The following is a 16,406-nucleotide window of genomic DNA, read 5'->3' as shown; positions in this document are numbered from 1 at the left end:
AAATCCTAACTCTCCCTGATTCTTTCTGCTCAATGCGTCGGTTACAACGTTAGCTTTTCCAGGGTGATAATTTATTCCACAATCGTAGTCCTTCATCAACTCTAGCCATCTTCTTCGTCGTATGTTCAGATCTTTTTGCTCAAAGAAATATTTGAGACTCTCATGATCGGTGTATATCTCACACCGTACTCCGTAGAGATGGTGTCTCCAGATCTTCAAAGCATGCACTACGGCTGCTAATTCTAAATCATGCGTTAGATAAATCACTTCATGCGGTCTCAGTTGTCGTGAAGCATACGCTATAACTTTTCACTCTTGTATCAGTGCACATCTTGGACCATTTTTCGATGCATCAGTATAAACTGCATACTCTTGATCCGCTTTTGGAATAGCTAACACTGGTGCAATAATAAGCCTTTTCTTCAGCTTTTGAAAACTCCGCTCGCCTTCGTCCGTCCAAACGAACTTGACTTCTTTCTTTAGCAGGTGCGTCAATGGCTTAGCGATTTTCGAAAAGCCGCTAATAAAACGTCGATAGTATCCTGCTAATCCCAGAAAACTGCGAATCTCGTGCGGTGTGGTTGGCGATCTCCGCTCCTGTACCGCTTGGACTTTCGCTGGGTCCATTTCGATTCCTCTCGCAGAAACAATATGGGCGAGAAAATTGACTTCTTCAGGCCAGAACTTTCATTTGCTAACCTCGCTTAAAGCTTTTCAGCTCGTAATCTTTCTAACACGATCATCATACGCTCTTTGCGTTCTCGTTTACTCTTCGAGTAAATCAGGATATCGTCTATAAAGACTATCACGAACTTGTCTCGGTATTCGCGAAAATGCGATTTATGAGATCCATGAATATTGCCGGAGCATTCGTCAAATCGAAAGGAATTACTATAAACTCCTAGTGTCCGTATCTTATACGAAATGCCGTCCTCGGAATATCTTCCGATCGTACCTTTAGCTGATGGTATCCCGTTCTCAAGTCAATTTTTGAAAAAGTGCTCGCTCCTTGTAGTCGATCGAACAGATCATCGATCCAGGGTAACGGATACTTATTCTTTAACGTCACTTTGTTCAACTCTCAACAGTCGATACACATCCTCAAGTTTCCATTCTTCTTTTAACAAAAAGAACTGGTGCTCCCCACGGGGAAACACTGGGTCGAATGAAACCCATATCTAGAAGTTCTTGTAGTTACAGCTTCAACTCTTGCAACTCAGCGGGGGCCATTCTGTACGGCGCTTTCGACGTAGGTACGGCGCTAGGCTCTAACTCGATCGTAAACTCAAGCTGTCGATCTGGGGTAATCCCGGTAAAGTTTCAGGAAAAACGTCTGTATACTCTCGCACATCTGGCACGTCGTCAACGTTTGCCTTGAATTCATCCCTCTGGTTCAAATATATAACGTACGCGGTTGTATCTTTTCTTTGCAAGAGATTTCTTGCTTGCAGCGCCGAGATAATCGGCATCTTCTTCCATTTTCTCTCAATACCAATGAAGGAAATTGGTTCTCGGCCAAATGGCTGAAAATATATTCGTCTCTCCGTGTATTGTATCTTCGCACGATTTTTTTCTAACCAGTCCATTCCAAAATTATATCCAAGTGCCACATAGGCATCAATCTCAAGTTTCTAGCCTCGAACTTAATCGATTCTAACTTAAATTCTAAGTTAGGTCACACGGATGAAACCGTAGTAATTCTGCCTATGGTGTGGCTACTCTTTAGAGGTTGTGGAGCAAGCTCTATGTTCAGTGTCGAACAAACATACTATGGGCACATCTTTCAACTCGCCTATATCTGACAAAATTCTTCTATTCTTGTCTGGTGCTTTCTACTCAAACGCGAACAGTCTCTGATGATGCGGTTGATTCGCCTGCGGGGCTGGTAGTTGCCTTCTTGATCGATGTGGTCGATAGGCTGGCTGTTGTCGCTGTGGTAGAGGTGGCGATAGGATTCCCTCCATTGCTTTGAGTTGCGGCCGAAACTGACTTGGTCGTCCTCCGCTTCCACTTTGCTGACGATTCGAACACTGTTTCGAGTAGTGCCCGACCCTTCCGCAGGTGTAACAGCTATTCTGTCTCATCTTGCGTTATCTCCGACGTAATTTATTGCTCTTCGACAAAGCGATAACCCTCGCGGTCTTTGAAAAACTGCTGCTGGGGCAGCTGGGCCAATTATAAGGCTGTTCATCTCAGTTCTGATGTCACGGTGGCGTATTTTGACTCCGCCACGGCTCCTTGGGGATCTTGACTTCGGTCGTCCCATTTTCTCTTTTCTTCTTGCCTGCATCCAGAAAAGGATGGATTACACGTCTGAGTGCTCTAACTCGTTTGGGTGCTGAAGCTCAAATCACGTTCTCTGGCTGCATTGCCAGTTCTATATTAAATGCTCTATTTAATGCTTCAGTACACATAACCGCATTCTGACTCGTTAAATCGTCTCGTACTTCCTGTCTCAAGCCTGATCGAACATCTTCTCGTTCAACTCTTCTCGACAAGTGGCATACCGAACCAAGTCGCGAAACTGACGTTCGTATTCAGCTACGGTTTTATTGCCTTATCTCATATCGTCAACTCTATTTCTTTCTTCGATCGGTTTTTCTTTCTCGGTAAAAGTCTAAGGGAACATATATCAACCTTAGAACTAATTCTCATAACTCACAAATCGTAAGACTCTTACTCGACATCATATTATTTTCTCGATTCTCATAACTCATCGTCAAAGACATATCTCATGTCTATCATCGCAACCTCAGCTCAAAACTCTACTCAAGCATAGAGACTCTCTGGTCATCGTCATATAGACATATAAGAAAATTTTCTCTTTCGAGAACTCTTACCAATTGCGGGGCAAACGAAAATAAAACATCCCCTATTATTACGACGATGCTACTTCTATACTAGTCATCATCCCAGTCTGCTATCGTCGAAAACGTTATCTGCTCTAATCTGTAATCTCGATCTCCTTGTATCTGCTGTTGCCTATTCTGGCTTAGCATCGCTTCTTCTCATCCTCGAATTAGTTAGCTTTCTACATACTTGGCTAATAGAAGAAAATCCATAATCGAAAAGTTGTGCTCGTCCCGTAATAATATATTCTACGACTGCTGCCATAACTCGTGTTTCTTCCAAACACTCTTCTTATTATACCATCCTAGTTACCTAGACATTCCTAGCTCTTGTCGGATGTGGTAGGGAATAGGATGTGATGAATAAAATGTCTGATCTTGAACAAGACGAGCTCAAGTAATGGAATAATTCCATAATAGCCAGTGCTATTTCAAGGATAATGAAGAAGTTAAAATCAAGGTAAGATCAAAAGCTAGAACAGAATCTAGAATGAAACTGAGATACGATATGATAGGAATAAATCAATACTGGAGGTAGAAACAATCCACTAAGTGGAAAATGAATATATTGTCCACTGTTAAAGCAAGGGGTAAAAATTTCCAACACAAACGGGTCAGGCTCAAATACAGTGGATCTGGAAAAAAAATTTCTCAATAGTAAATAGTTCTTCTCCTGTGGGAGTTCAAATGGATGCAGAAAAATTTAAATACGACCAAGCGGGATAGGGACTCAATAAGTCTACCCTCATGACTACTCTAGCGATAATACGCGCGGTCCCGGTGAAAGTACCTCTATTGCGAAGTACAATTGGTCAATAGTATTATGCATCCCATGAGGTCTCCATACTACGTTCGTTCTATTAAGGTCGTGTCTATAAATCGCGATGAAAACTCTAACTCTCGTCGTATTATCTCAACGGTTGGTTTCTCTGCTCCTCTTCTTCATCTTCTTCTCGGTTTATGTTCCTTCGGTTCCCTCTTCTTCTCGGAGGTATACTATAAAGGAAAAAGAGTTATATAACTATCGACTTCTAAACTAACCGTTCGTCATTACAAAATACAAATCCTCGTTTTTCATTTCACTTCTATATCTTATTTGTGATCTCAAAGTTCTCAAAACTCTCATCCAGTCTATTTCTCGTCTATCATCGTTCGTAATTCTCATCAATCTCTATTTCTCATTTATCATCAAGCCTCAACATCATCATCATTCTCAAAGCTCTGATAAAGATAGTGAAATTCACTAATCATCTACATCTCTGTATATATATATATGGAAAATTGCCTCTCTCTCGAGGTCTTTTACAAAAGTAGGATCCTATGTACAAAGGTCCTAACACTAAAATGATGCTTTAACTATACAAGCATCATAGGTACTAAGCATCTATAGATCTATGCTATGTACACATACACACTATATTATGCCTCTCTACCTATATATATACATATACGTATATATCAACTATGCATCTATACATATGTACGCGTCTACTAGATACACGTGATCGCTAGTCGTCGTCTCCTGAAATCCTGCTCGTCGCATCGTCAACCTCCATATCCTCACTCGACTCCGTCTCCTCACTCGGCTCCGACTCCTGACTTTCGTACTCGTCGATCAGTCGGTAGACGCTATCGTCGCTCGGCTCATCCTCGACGTCGGTGTCCATCATCGGACCATAAACCGGCACCTCGGGAACAGGTACCCATGTCTCGATTCCGTTGGCAGCGATATGACGCTGTAATGGCTGGGTCCGTCCGTGGCCGACCGTCATCTCTGGAGTTTCCTCATCCGAGTCCTCCTCATCACTGTCCAGGTGTACTGGCCGAGACCTTCCTTCCTGGGCGTCTCGGGACGGTGAATATAAAATCGAGTGTATATACGTCTGAAAAGCCAAAGTGCCCGGCTCAGGCAACGGGGCAACCCTCGGATAAGGATAAAAGGGCACATACTGTATCTGAGGCTCAACAGAAACAATCGGCTATGCCGACTCAACAGGTGGCAATGGCAACGGTGTCGTCGCCGGTGTCAAATCCCAAGGCGGGAAATCAGTACTGGGAGAAGGAATAAGTGATACAAGCGCAAACGGATCACGCTCAATCCCAGGTGAGTACGGCTCGAAAACCATCGGCTCTGGATCATCAGACTCGAGAGAAACTGAAATCGGATCAGCTGGGGGTAGAGGGGCAATCGGAAACGGCTCCTCGGGAAGTGGGGGCACAACAACAAGCTCCCTTCCCTGGGCTGGTCCCTCAGACTCTCCATACGGCGGTGAAGGTGGCTCGCCATAAACAAGGTAGCGGTGGCTCAACGTCGCGATGAAACCACGAAAATTGGCGCTCACCAACCGCCCTAACTCAGTCCTCCTGATATACTGCGGCACCAGCGAAGCCGCCCAGTCTCGCCACTCGGGTGGCAGCTGTGGAATCAGGTGAGTGATGGCCTCAGCCTCATCAATCCCGTGGATACTAGCCTCAACATCTCTCCTCGTATTTCACATCAACTGCCTCGTATCAGAATTCATCATCTCACACAATTTCATCATTAAAATAATACATAACTCATAAGTGAATCAACATCAACCTCTTACCTCGTTAAGCCGGAGGAGATGGGGTGCTGGGGTTTCGTTTCAAACTGACTCTCTCAAATTAGCCTAAGAATTCAAATTAGGCTAGTACTCAATTTTGAAAGAGTAGAAACAATCAAAGGTTCAACTCAGTCAAGCAATAGACTCAGAGCAGATGACCTGCTCTGATACCACCCTGTCGCAGCCCGATTCCCGACACTAGTGATAGTGGGGTACGAGTATCGATACGACTATTTTTAAAAGAATAAAAGATAAGAAGAATAGGTCGAACATCAAGCGGAAGCTCGCATCAAAAGGTGTTAAAGAAATCATTATAAATGAACCCAAGGGTAAAATCGTCAATGTCGTTATAACTTTTTAATTATCAGGAATTTCACGAACAAAAACAAAACGGGTATCGCTCATTTTTCGTAAGGAATCATAATATGCAGAGTATCGCAGCAAAAGGTGAACCGATTATATGTATGAAGACATATAACCGTGAGTACATTGCTTAAATTCAAAAGAAAATCAAAGTATATTAATTATCAAGACTTTATCGTCAAAATGGAAATACGATAAAGTAAATACATCCTTTAACAATTCCCCGCCAGCACCAGACCAATCTCGCTCCTCGCTTAGCCTGCACATTTAGAAATACATGCAGGGCGTGAGTACATAATACTCAGTGGGCAAACGCCGAAAAACAAGAAAGGCGCTCTTAGAGCTATAAGTTTGAAGCTTGCCACATCTCAGCAATACACAGAAATAAGTTAGTATTAAATGAATCTGTGCATGCAGTTTTAATAATCAACATCATAAATAAACGATAGCGCTATCAAAGTACTCATCATGCATGTACCACATCTACAACTCATCATCATCAAAGGTACTGAGAAGTAGGCCTCCCTCTCAAGTACCGTGACCGGCCGATTCGCTCAACGGCTCACAGTCACCTCTGTGTACACTAGCCCTGGCAGGATAGCTATCAACTGCCCAGGACCCGAATTCGTCTCATCTCATCAGTAGAGGGTAACATACAAGCTCAACATCAAAAATTGGCAAGTCAAACAGTTCTCAAACATCATTTATCTCAAATTATTTGATAAGCTCATAACATCATTATATCATTTAAGAAAGTTCATACGATATACGTATACTCAAAATATTGCCCACCTGAAGACCTTACTCAAAAACTCCCGTCAAAGCGGAGTTACTTACTTCCCTGCTCTGCTCGTGTCTTCAGGGATCATCGTCATCATCGAAGGTTCATGTCATAAAAATAATCTCGATTAGAACTCAACGACAAAAACTCATGTCTTAACTCATGCTCTATCTTATATTCTATCTCTTAATCGACTCTACATAAACTTCTTCACTCATTTCAAATCCTTAAGTCCAAGGATAGGTTTCAAGAAAATCATGGTTCTAAGTCTCGATTTATCTCTCATATAAGACTCGTCTAATCTCATTAAAACACTTAGGCAACATAAACACATAAGGCACATAAGAAAATACAATCAAACATCAACAAATCATGTTCTGTTTTCCCACTGACTCAACTTCAAAATTCAACACGTTCTGACTCCGACATCTTCTGGACTCCAGACTCATACCAAAAGAAAGGTATTTGAGTCTAGTTTCATTCAAAAAAAAGTAGAGTCAGAAACTCCAAGTGGTTTGGGAGATATGGCGTTTTTACCACGGTCTACCATATTCGGCAGTTTTGAGCAATCGGAAAGTTTGATTTTTGAAAAATAGTAAACGTTGTCAAAACGGTCTGAAATTTTGTGGGTACTTAGATAGGACACTCAGGTCGCAACCATAAAAATTTGGGTTCCAGAATGCTAAGAAAAGCTACTCGAAACGATGACTCTATTGGCTACTCACCGAACAATTCGGCAGAACGTAGCAGTTTTAGTTTTACATTTTATAAAAATAGCAAACGATGTCCAAATGACTTGAAATTTTACCGGTGTGCTCAAGACTCTCAAATATACCTACCATAAAATTTTCAGGGCGTTTGGGTATCAAGAACCCCTCGAAAACAGTAGGTCAGTGGGTCGTAAAAAACGACTCCGAAACATACACACAAGCAAACATGCTCAACTCAACATTTATACTAAGCAAACACATCAAAACTCATTTTAAGCACTTAAAGCACTTAAAAACATTCAAATACATCAAAATACTCGTAATACTCAATCTCGACTCTTTTCTTACATCATCCACTCAAATCTCATAGAAAACACTTCAACGAACATATCTAACAATTTCCTTCTCAATTTCATGCTCGAAATTTCTCAAATACTCAAATATGATCATTTACATCATATAACTCATTATTCTCATATTTACTCTCTTTTTATCATAAAAACTATATTTATTACATTTTTATGAAAATCCATGTATCAACAAAAAATTCTTAGCAAAACATGGATAAAATTCTCATAATGATCATAGAGCAAATAAACCTCATTTTATAAAGCATCAAACTCACATCATATAAAAAATTCAAAACTCATACAAACTAAACTTAGTCAAAATTTTATTTAGCCTACAATAGACTTAATCAAAAATACAAAGACACTACTATCATGCTTAAAAACATATATCCCAAGCAAAAACACTTAAATAACACATAGACTAAAAAGTCCTAATTTTTACTAACTAACTCTTTGAAATTTTTACAAACACATACAAATCTTTAATCTACTCATAGATCTTTCATTTTTAACCAATTATTCTCACATCAAAACCATCAATTCACCAATAAGGGCATATATACACATATCCCTAATTTTAGCATACTAACCCACATCAAAAACTCCAATTGACATCATATACTTAAATTAATCCATCAATCATCATCATATACACCTCATAGACTCATTTACATCATCAATTCATCATTTAACTCATTAACTCAAAAGTTACCATTTTTGGGGTAAACTAACTTCCATCAAAGTTTCACATCTCATGACACATATTTCACAACATATATCAAACATCAATATACATCACATAACTCTCATTTTTCACCCCAAATCAAGAAAAGAAAAAGAAAAATTTTTGAAGGGATGGAGACCCCCTTTTTTTCGAAAATTTGGAAAAGAAAAGGGAGGGGTGATTTTCTTGCTCATCTTTCAAGAATACACTCACATAACATCTTTCAAACAAGATTTTAGGGAAGACATGGTTACTTACCCAAGTTCTTACCAAAATTTCTCACTTTCTCACTCTACTTTGGAGCTTCTTCTTCAAGGATTTTCTTGATCAAATGAGGATAGATAGTGTTTATGGAGAGTTTTAGAGTGATGTGAGGTGTTTAGTAGTATTATTGGAAGCTTCGAAGGTTTGCTCTAATGGAGGAAAATGGTGGAAGTGTGAGGTGAAGAAGATGATGAGTGTATGTATGTGTGTTGGGTGAAAATTATAGTGAGGGAGAGAGGGGTGATCGAAATTTTTAGTGGGGGAGAGAGAGATTTGGCTTTTGCAAGATTGAATTTGATCTTGCATATCTTATGAAATATTTGATAATTAATGCTCCTCTCTCTCTAATCTTTTCTCTCTCTCTCTCTAATCTCTCTCTAATCTCTACACTCTCATCTCTACTCTCTCATCCTCTATACTCTCAATCTCTACTCTCTCAATTCCATACTTAGCAAAATTGAGACATATAACATATGGTATGGGAAATTAAATAAAGTGTGAAGGGTGATTAAATAAAAATCACAAAACTATGGTAAAGTCACTCATTAATAAAATACCATAGTATAATTATTCATGTGACCAAAATAATGATTATAGCACTATTATTAGTGCACTCACTCAAATATAATATTCCTCTTCGTAGGAAAAATAATTTAAAAATATTATGCCCGGAAAAATTTTCATAAACCGGCATCATTCGATTTCTCGATAAAAATAACCCATACTTGCTTTGGAAACTCAATCAAAATTCCAAATGCTAAGGTCTCGAATAAAAATCATAATAACTCGGTCACAGTGACACACATCACGAAAATCACATAATCGATCAGTCACGTAATTTCACATAATGTCACATTAAAGCAGTCGACAACGCAAACAAACTAGACATCTCTCGGACCGACTCTATTTATCAAGGTTTCTCACTCTTTCTTCTTCGACTCTATTTCCAACTCAGTATTCCTATTTTCTTAATAGGACAGTCAGTCTCTGATAATTCAGTATCCGGTAATCTCTATTCCCGGTAGTTGGAAATAAAATAAAATCTCAGCTCAAATCAATCAGCATCTCTATCTCAACTCATTTCTCAAATCTCATCACTCTAATTCCATCATCGGTTTATTCACTCGTATCTCTATTTAAAAGACAAACTGTCTTATCTGCTCATAAAAAAAAAGTCTCGTAATTTGACATCTCAGTACTCTCATTAGTGTTAAGACACTATCTCACAACATAGGAAAAGTACGGGGTGTTACACCATGTCATGACTGTGCGCAACGCGGCGAAGGAGCCACGCATTTCTTTCAGGCCGGAGGATCATGCCGGGTTCATCCACCCGCACGATGACGCCTTAGTTTTCTCCGCAGATGTGGCAAATTGCACCGTTCACCGCATATTTGTGGATTTCGGGAGTTCCTGTCAATATAATTTACAAGGATTGTTTGACAGCCATGGCCTTAAATGCCACTCTGAAACCGCCAGGTAATCCATTGTATGGCTTTACTGGAGAATCCATTACACCATTGCGATCTCTCGAACTACCAATGACATGGGGAAAGGAGGGAGCTTCACGCACCCAGATTCTCAAGTTTTTGGTGGTGGATTTTCCAAACCAAGCTATAACATCATTATAGGAAGGCCAACGCTGAATACTTTCCAAGCTGTAGTTTCTATGTATGTCGCAGCCCGCCTTAACTAAGGATAGTTAAGCCGAGTGATCTACGACTAGGGATGGGATTAAAGAATAAGGGGAAGAAAGGGGGCGTCATTTGGAACCGTAAAACTTACTCAACTTAAGAAAACTTGACATAATTACTCATTAATACTCAATTAAAAATATTAATGAAAGATTACATAAAACTCAATTAAAAACATTAATTCAAGTTATACATCATCGGAAACCATTCTCTTCAAAACTTAAAGTACGACATAACATAGTACCAAAAGTATTTTGTAGCGGAAAGTAGCTAGACATATGTATGAAGACATATTCTAGACAGGTTAATTTTATTTATTAACAACCCTGTAGACTCCGCTCATTGCAGCACCATCATTACATCGGCTCAACCTGCACATTTAGAAAACATATGCAAGGCTGAGTACAAAAGCACTCAGTGAACACATGCCAAACATCTCATGCTTATAAAGCTATAAATATTATCATTGCCATTCTTAAACAAAACATAAGGGCTTTATCTAAAAAGCCTTATGTTCGCTAAACTCATTTTCATTTTTCCAAAGTTGACTGGCCAGTCTATGTTCTCAAGTAAGTACCATATCTATTAACTCATGCACTGAGAGGGAGGCCTCCCTCTACAGCACTGTAATCGGCCAACCTGAAAGCTGACTCACGATTACTGTGTACACTAATTCTACCTCGCGTAGAACCGATATCATTATGCTCAGACAGATAGATAACATACTAAAATCTCAAATATTTTGGCAATGCAACAACTTCAAAATAGATTTTCAATTCAATCATACATCAATACATAAAGCGCGTAAACATCTTGATTTTCAGTTCAATCATACATCAATATACATAAAGCGCGTGAACATCTTGATTTCAGCGTAGAAAAGCTCACCTCGTTGCGTCTTTGTATCAACGGGAAAAATCACTCTCTCTCCCTACGTCTTTACTTCCCAAAATGACCTTCATCGTTATGAAGAATCGATGAGAAGAAGGGTCGTTATAAAAGAAAACTCATTTATTAACCTAAACTCAATTAAGGAATTAAAACTTTAACAATTTTAACCCACTGTCTTGCCAGCGCTGACTTGGCAACCAGAGCTGACAAACTTGACGAAGCTGAAAATCACACGCCAGAGTTGACCACTCGGCAGAGCTGAAAATCACATGCCAGAGCTGACCACTCGGCAGAGCTGAAAATCACACGCCCAAGCTGACCACTCGGCAGAGCTGAAAATCATACGCCAGAGCTGACCAACTTGACAGAGCTGACTTCCGCACACCAGAGCTGACCAACTCGACAAAGCTGACTTCCGCATGCCAGAGCTGACCAACTCGACAGAGCTGACTTCCACACGCCAGAGCTGACAAACTCAGCAGAGCTGACTTCCACACGCCAGAGCTGACCAACTCGATAGAGCTGAATTCCACATGCCAGAGCTGACCAACTCGACAGAGCTGAATTTCCGCCGCCAGAGCTGACAAACTCGGCAGAGCTAAAATTCACACGCCAGAGCTGACTAACTCGACAGAGCTGAATTCCACCGCCTAGAGCTGACAAACTTGGTAGAGCTGAAATTCACACGCCAGAGCTGACCAACTTGACAGAGCTGAATTCTGCCGCCAGAGCTGACAAACTCAGCAGAGCTGGAATTCGCACGCCAGCTCAAAAGCTCAACACTTACTCATGCTCAACAAAAACATTCGGTCCTCATCCTTCTCTTTCCTATCATTTCTCAAAACTTCTAAATTAAACTAGCATGCTTCAAGTGACATCATAGAACACATATACGCAAAAATATTTAACATGCAACGTCCCATACTTCACCAAATTAATCAATCATGCTCTACAAAAATCATACAAATTTTCATGCTTGGAAAAATACAAATTTAAAATATAGCAATCCTAGCATACTCCTAAACACAAATATCAAGTCAAAACGATCAAACAAAAATCGAAAGACGAGCTAAACGGCGAACAAAGGCGGGGCTGCCCTCATGGGTTTCATAGCTACAGTTTGAACCGTTCTAAATTCCTTCATTAAACATGCTAAACTATATGCTAGGAACAACATACTAAAATTTCACAACAACCCGACATCGTTTCAAAATAAAGTCGAGAAATCGACGTTTTTCGACGTCGACAAAACTCGAAAATCTAACCATCAAAACGTAGGTAGAGATGACACCTACCTAGATATGTGATCGAAAATATGATCGGGGCTCGTCTCGGCACTCAAATCGGAGCTTGAAAGCTCCAACTCCAAGCAACAATGGAGATGGCGTGAGTGTTGTGTGTTTTAGGTGTTAGTGCGTGTGATGTGAGTGATTAAAGTGTTTGGCTAACACACAACCGATATTAAAAGAGGTTGGGGCTTTGGGCGGTTGGGGGGGGTGGTTAAGATAGGGTAGGTCTAGATATTTAGGATATTAATCCCCACTTAGTCGTTAAATATCTCGTTTCGTCTCGTTTTGTCTTGTTTTAACGACTAACTACCCATACTCTTCGTTATTCGCCCTCTCAACTCCCACTCACTTTCATCACACTCGTAATTCTATATAAATATAGAAAATGCAAGCTCGTTCTCGAAATTCTAATAAACGAGCTCTATTCGTTTATCGATAAATTCTGGTTTACTATTCACTCGTCGTCCAAAAATAAAAACTTTCATTATTGGACTCGTATCGAAAAACTAAGAATATTTGTCGACGACGTGCACATAAGATTTTGAAAGTCGACAAAAAGACGAAATAGCAATTATTATTATTCATCGTCAAAAAGTCAAAAATTTCAAAAACGTCTTAACGGACTCAAATCTTGTCACAGCCCGACTTAATCTAATGAATAGTTAAGTCGGGAAAAAGTGTGACTGAAAACAAAGTAAGAAAATGAAAAAGAAAATAGATCTCAATAAAAATCTTAAACAATAATTTACCAAAATATTTGGTAATCATAAGCAATTTTTTCTTAAAACTCCTGAGTAGACAACTTACAATAATATAACGACAAGTTGTCTAAGTATCACGTGGCATAATCTCAAAGCTACTAGTTTGAAATCTTTGCAACACATCAATAAAGTAAAACGCACTAAGCGTTGCAGCGGAGTAACTTAAGTGGATTACATGTATGAAGACATGAAATCCTGAGCCTAGTTTAGTACTTATGTTTCAAAGCTTCGCTCTGCCGACATCCATCTGCATCACCGCTTAACCTGCACATTTAGAAAACATATGCAGGACTGAGTACTCAAAAGCACTCAATGGTCACATGCCAAAGTAACTTGAAAGCTTGCTCTTAGAGCTATATTTTGAACTTGCCATCTCAAACATCACACAGGAGTTTTATTTAAATAACATGTGCATGCCAAACTGTAAAACTTCTCTATAGTAATCATAAACTTCATATGCGTCTGCAGACATACTTCTTTGTACTCTACCATATCTGCAATGATAACTGTGTGCCGAGAAGGTGACCACCTTCTACGGTCACTGACCGGCCGATACGTTAAACCGGCTCACGGTCCTAGACCGGCCGATACGCTAAACCAGCTCACGGACCTAGACCGGCCGATACGCTAAACCGGCTCACGGTCCTAGGCCGGCCGATATGCTAGATCGGCTCACGGTCCCTTGTGTACACTAATCCTGTCTAACATCTGGATAGAACATGATCCGAATTCGATTAACTTCTGGTGCCAGATAGGTATCATACAAGCTCATAAAATAATTTGGCAAGTCAATAACTTTAATATAACTTAATTCATGTAAACATCATGAAATAGTGTGCACTTCAAATTTTAAGTTTAGAAAGCCCACATGATCGTGGTCTGACGATCCAGGTGATTCTGAACTATGGATTCACCTTCTTTTGTATATGACCTTCAATATAGATTAACTAACTAAGTAAATAAGAAAATAATATGGATTTAACTTAAAGAATACTTATGTGGGTATTAGGGTGATATTCCTATTGAAATATGGACTGAAGACTAACTGTTATTGACAACCTTATCAACAAATACCAATATAGATTCAAATGCGGTAGCCACTTTAATTAATACACCCTTTTACGCCTCTTTTTAGAATATGATTCTAGTATCTAATTTATTAATAGCTTCGCCTTTAATTAATCACTTCTAACTATTAATGAATAGCTAATCTTATTTACATAAATTATTGGGCTCAAATGATAATAATGCAGCCCATTGAATAAATCAAAGGTCCAATTAAAACAATCCTATTACCTAATTAATCAAAAGCCCAACAGATAGTCACTTAATTTAGCCCATTAGAGGATTAATAGGCTCCTCAAAATTAACCTGAGCCCAATTAAATAAATTAACTATTTTCTGATTTAATAAGCAATTTAGAATTTTAGAAAACATTTTAATTCTTCTTTCTTAACTCATTCAATTCTCTTTTATTTTGAACAGAACTCTTTTCTCTCTCTCTCTGCTCTCTACCGTCCCTCTCTGTCCCTCTCTTTCCCGGCGAGCGTCGCCGGCCTTTGCCGCCTCCGGCGCGGCGAGGTCGGCCTCTTCTCTTCCCCCTTTCTTTCCTTCCATTTCTTCTCCTCTTTCTCCTGAATTTAGAATAGATCTAGGGTTTCTAAATTTCCTGAAGTTTGTTCCTCCGATGAACTCCACCACTGCCGCCGCCGTGCTCGTCGCGCCGCCACCCCCTCTGATTCAGGTAAGCCTCCCCATCTCTCTTTCTCCTTTTCTTTCTTCCTTTCTCTGCTCCTCTATCTCGATCTCTCTCTCTTTTCTGGTCGGGCCGCGGAGGCCGCTGCGAGCCGCGACGGCGCATGCAGCGCCGGTGGTCGCCGCCGCCCTATACTCCCCTCTCTCTCTCCATCTCGTTCTATCCGTCTCTTTCTATTTCACTCTCTATCTCCCTGGTTTAATCTCCCTCTCTATCTCTCTTTCTCAACCTCTCTCTCTGCTGTCAGTAGCCACCACGGCCGCCGTGGCGCCAGCGACCACCGCCGCCAGCCGTGCCTCCGCTGCGGTGACTCGCGGCTGCTGCTGCTACTGCTAATTCCCCCTTCTCCTTCTTCCTTCCCTCTTCTCTATTTCCCAATTCAAAATCTCATTCCAGCAAACTCCCAATCTAATTTCTATTTCAGTTTTAACATCACAAACTAATAAATCTCAAACTATTTCTGTTCCAGGAATCGGTGATTCAAGATGGTTTGAGATGGTTTCATCGGCAGTTCATCTACAGCCCAAGATTCCCTTTTAAAGACTCAGCCTTTTATTATTGAATTAACTGTTGTAACTAAATGTATTCTGTAGATGTTAAAGGAAATTGATATTATCTCTGCTATTTTTGATTACTATCTATGAGTGATTACTGAATTGTAGGAAGAATACTACCTGCTTGTTGCTGTGATAACTGCTGGGGATGAACTATATTTGGATGAACCTCTGCTGTGTTATTTAGAAATTTCAGGATGGGAAGAAAATGAGATTTACCGTAACTCACCATATTTATAATCGTTTGAGTCGGTTTGGGTGAAGTAGCTGGGTGGAAAGGTAAGAGATATGTGTTGAATCACATGATACGTGTTTCTTCACAAAATAAGTATAGCTAATTTGATCTGATTGTAAGCTGAACATTCAAGTATTTGGACAAATTGAAATAATATATGGATTTGGGCTTTTCATTACGCACTGGGCCAATAATAGTTATTGGGCTAATCTAATATTGAATTCATATATAATAACTTGGGCTCGACTACTCCAGCCCAAAATAACTATTGGGCTTTCTACTCTTATACAACTTTTGGCCCATTTATCCATATTGTTGGGCTTTTTGCATAAAATCCTATCAACCTTAAAATCATGAAATACTCGGGCTTTTATGATTCTAAAAATTTCGATATAATCTGCTCGTTAAATAACTAAGCTCAGGTTTTGCATAAAAATTGAGACTTCTCTTTCTTCTTTAAAATCATAGAAAACAATATTAATAATATATATACTGCAGTGAAAATGCTGGGTGTTACAGATCTCACTTCCGAGTTCATCATTTTCATTCAAATAATTATCTCCAATAATTCGAATACTCAAACTCAAATACGGATATAAA

General features: G+C 39.7%; 1 long non-coding RNA gene across 1 annotated transcript; it reads left to right on the top strand.

Annotated features, from left to right (window-relative positions):
* Positions 1-14,721: 14,721 nt before the first annotated feature.
* LOC131002932 (uncharacterized) lies at positions 14,722-15,984 on the top strand. Its single transcript, XR_009094471.1, has 2 exons — positions 14,722-15,005; positions 15,487-15,984. It is a non-coding gene; the product is annotated as an uncharacterized LOC131002932 (long non-coding RNA).
* The last annotated feature ends 422 nt before the right edge of the window (positions 15,985-16,406 follow it).

The sequence above is a fragment of the Salvia miltiorrhiza genome, unplaced genomic scaffold (assembly GCF_028751815.1).
Source record: "Salvia miltiorrhiza cultivar Shanhuang (shh) unplaced genomic scaffold, IMPLAD_Smil_shh fragScaff_scaffold_39, whole genome shotgun sequence".
Lineage (NCBI taxonomy): Eukaryota > Viridiplantae > Streptophyta > Magnoliopsida > Lamiales > Lamiaceae > Salvia > Salvia miltiorrhiza.
This window is presented reverse-complemented; position numbering and strand designations above follow the sequence as displayed.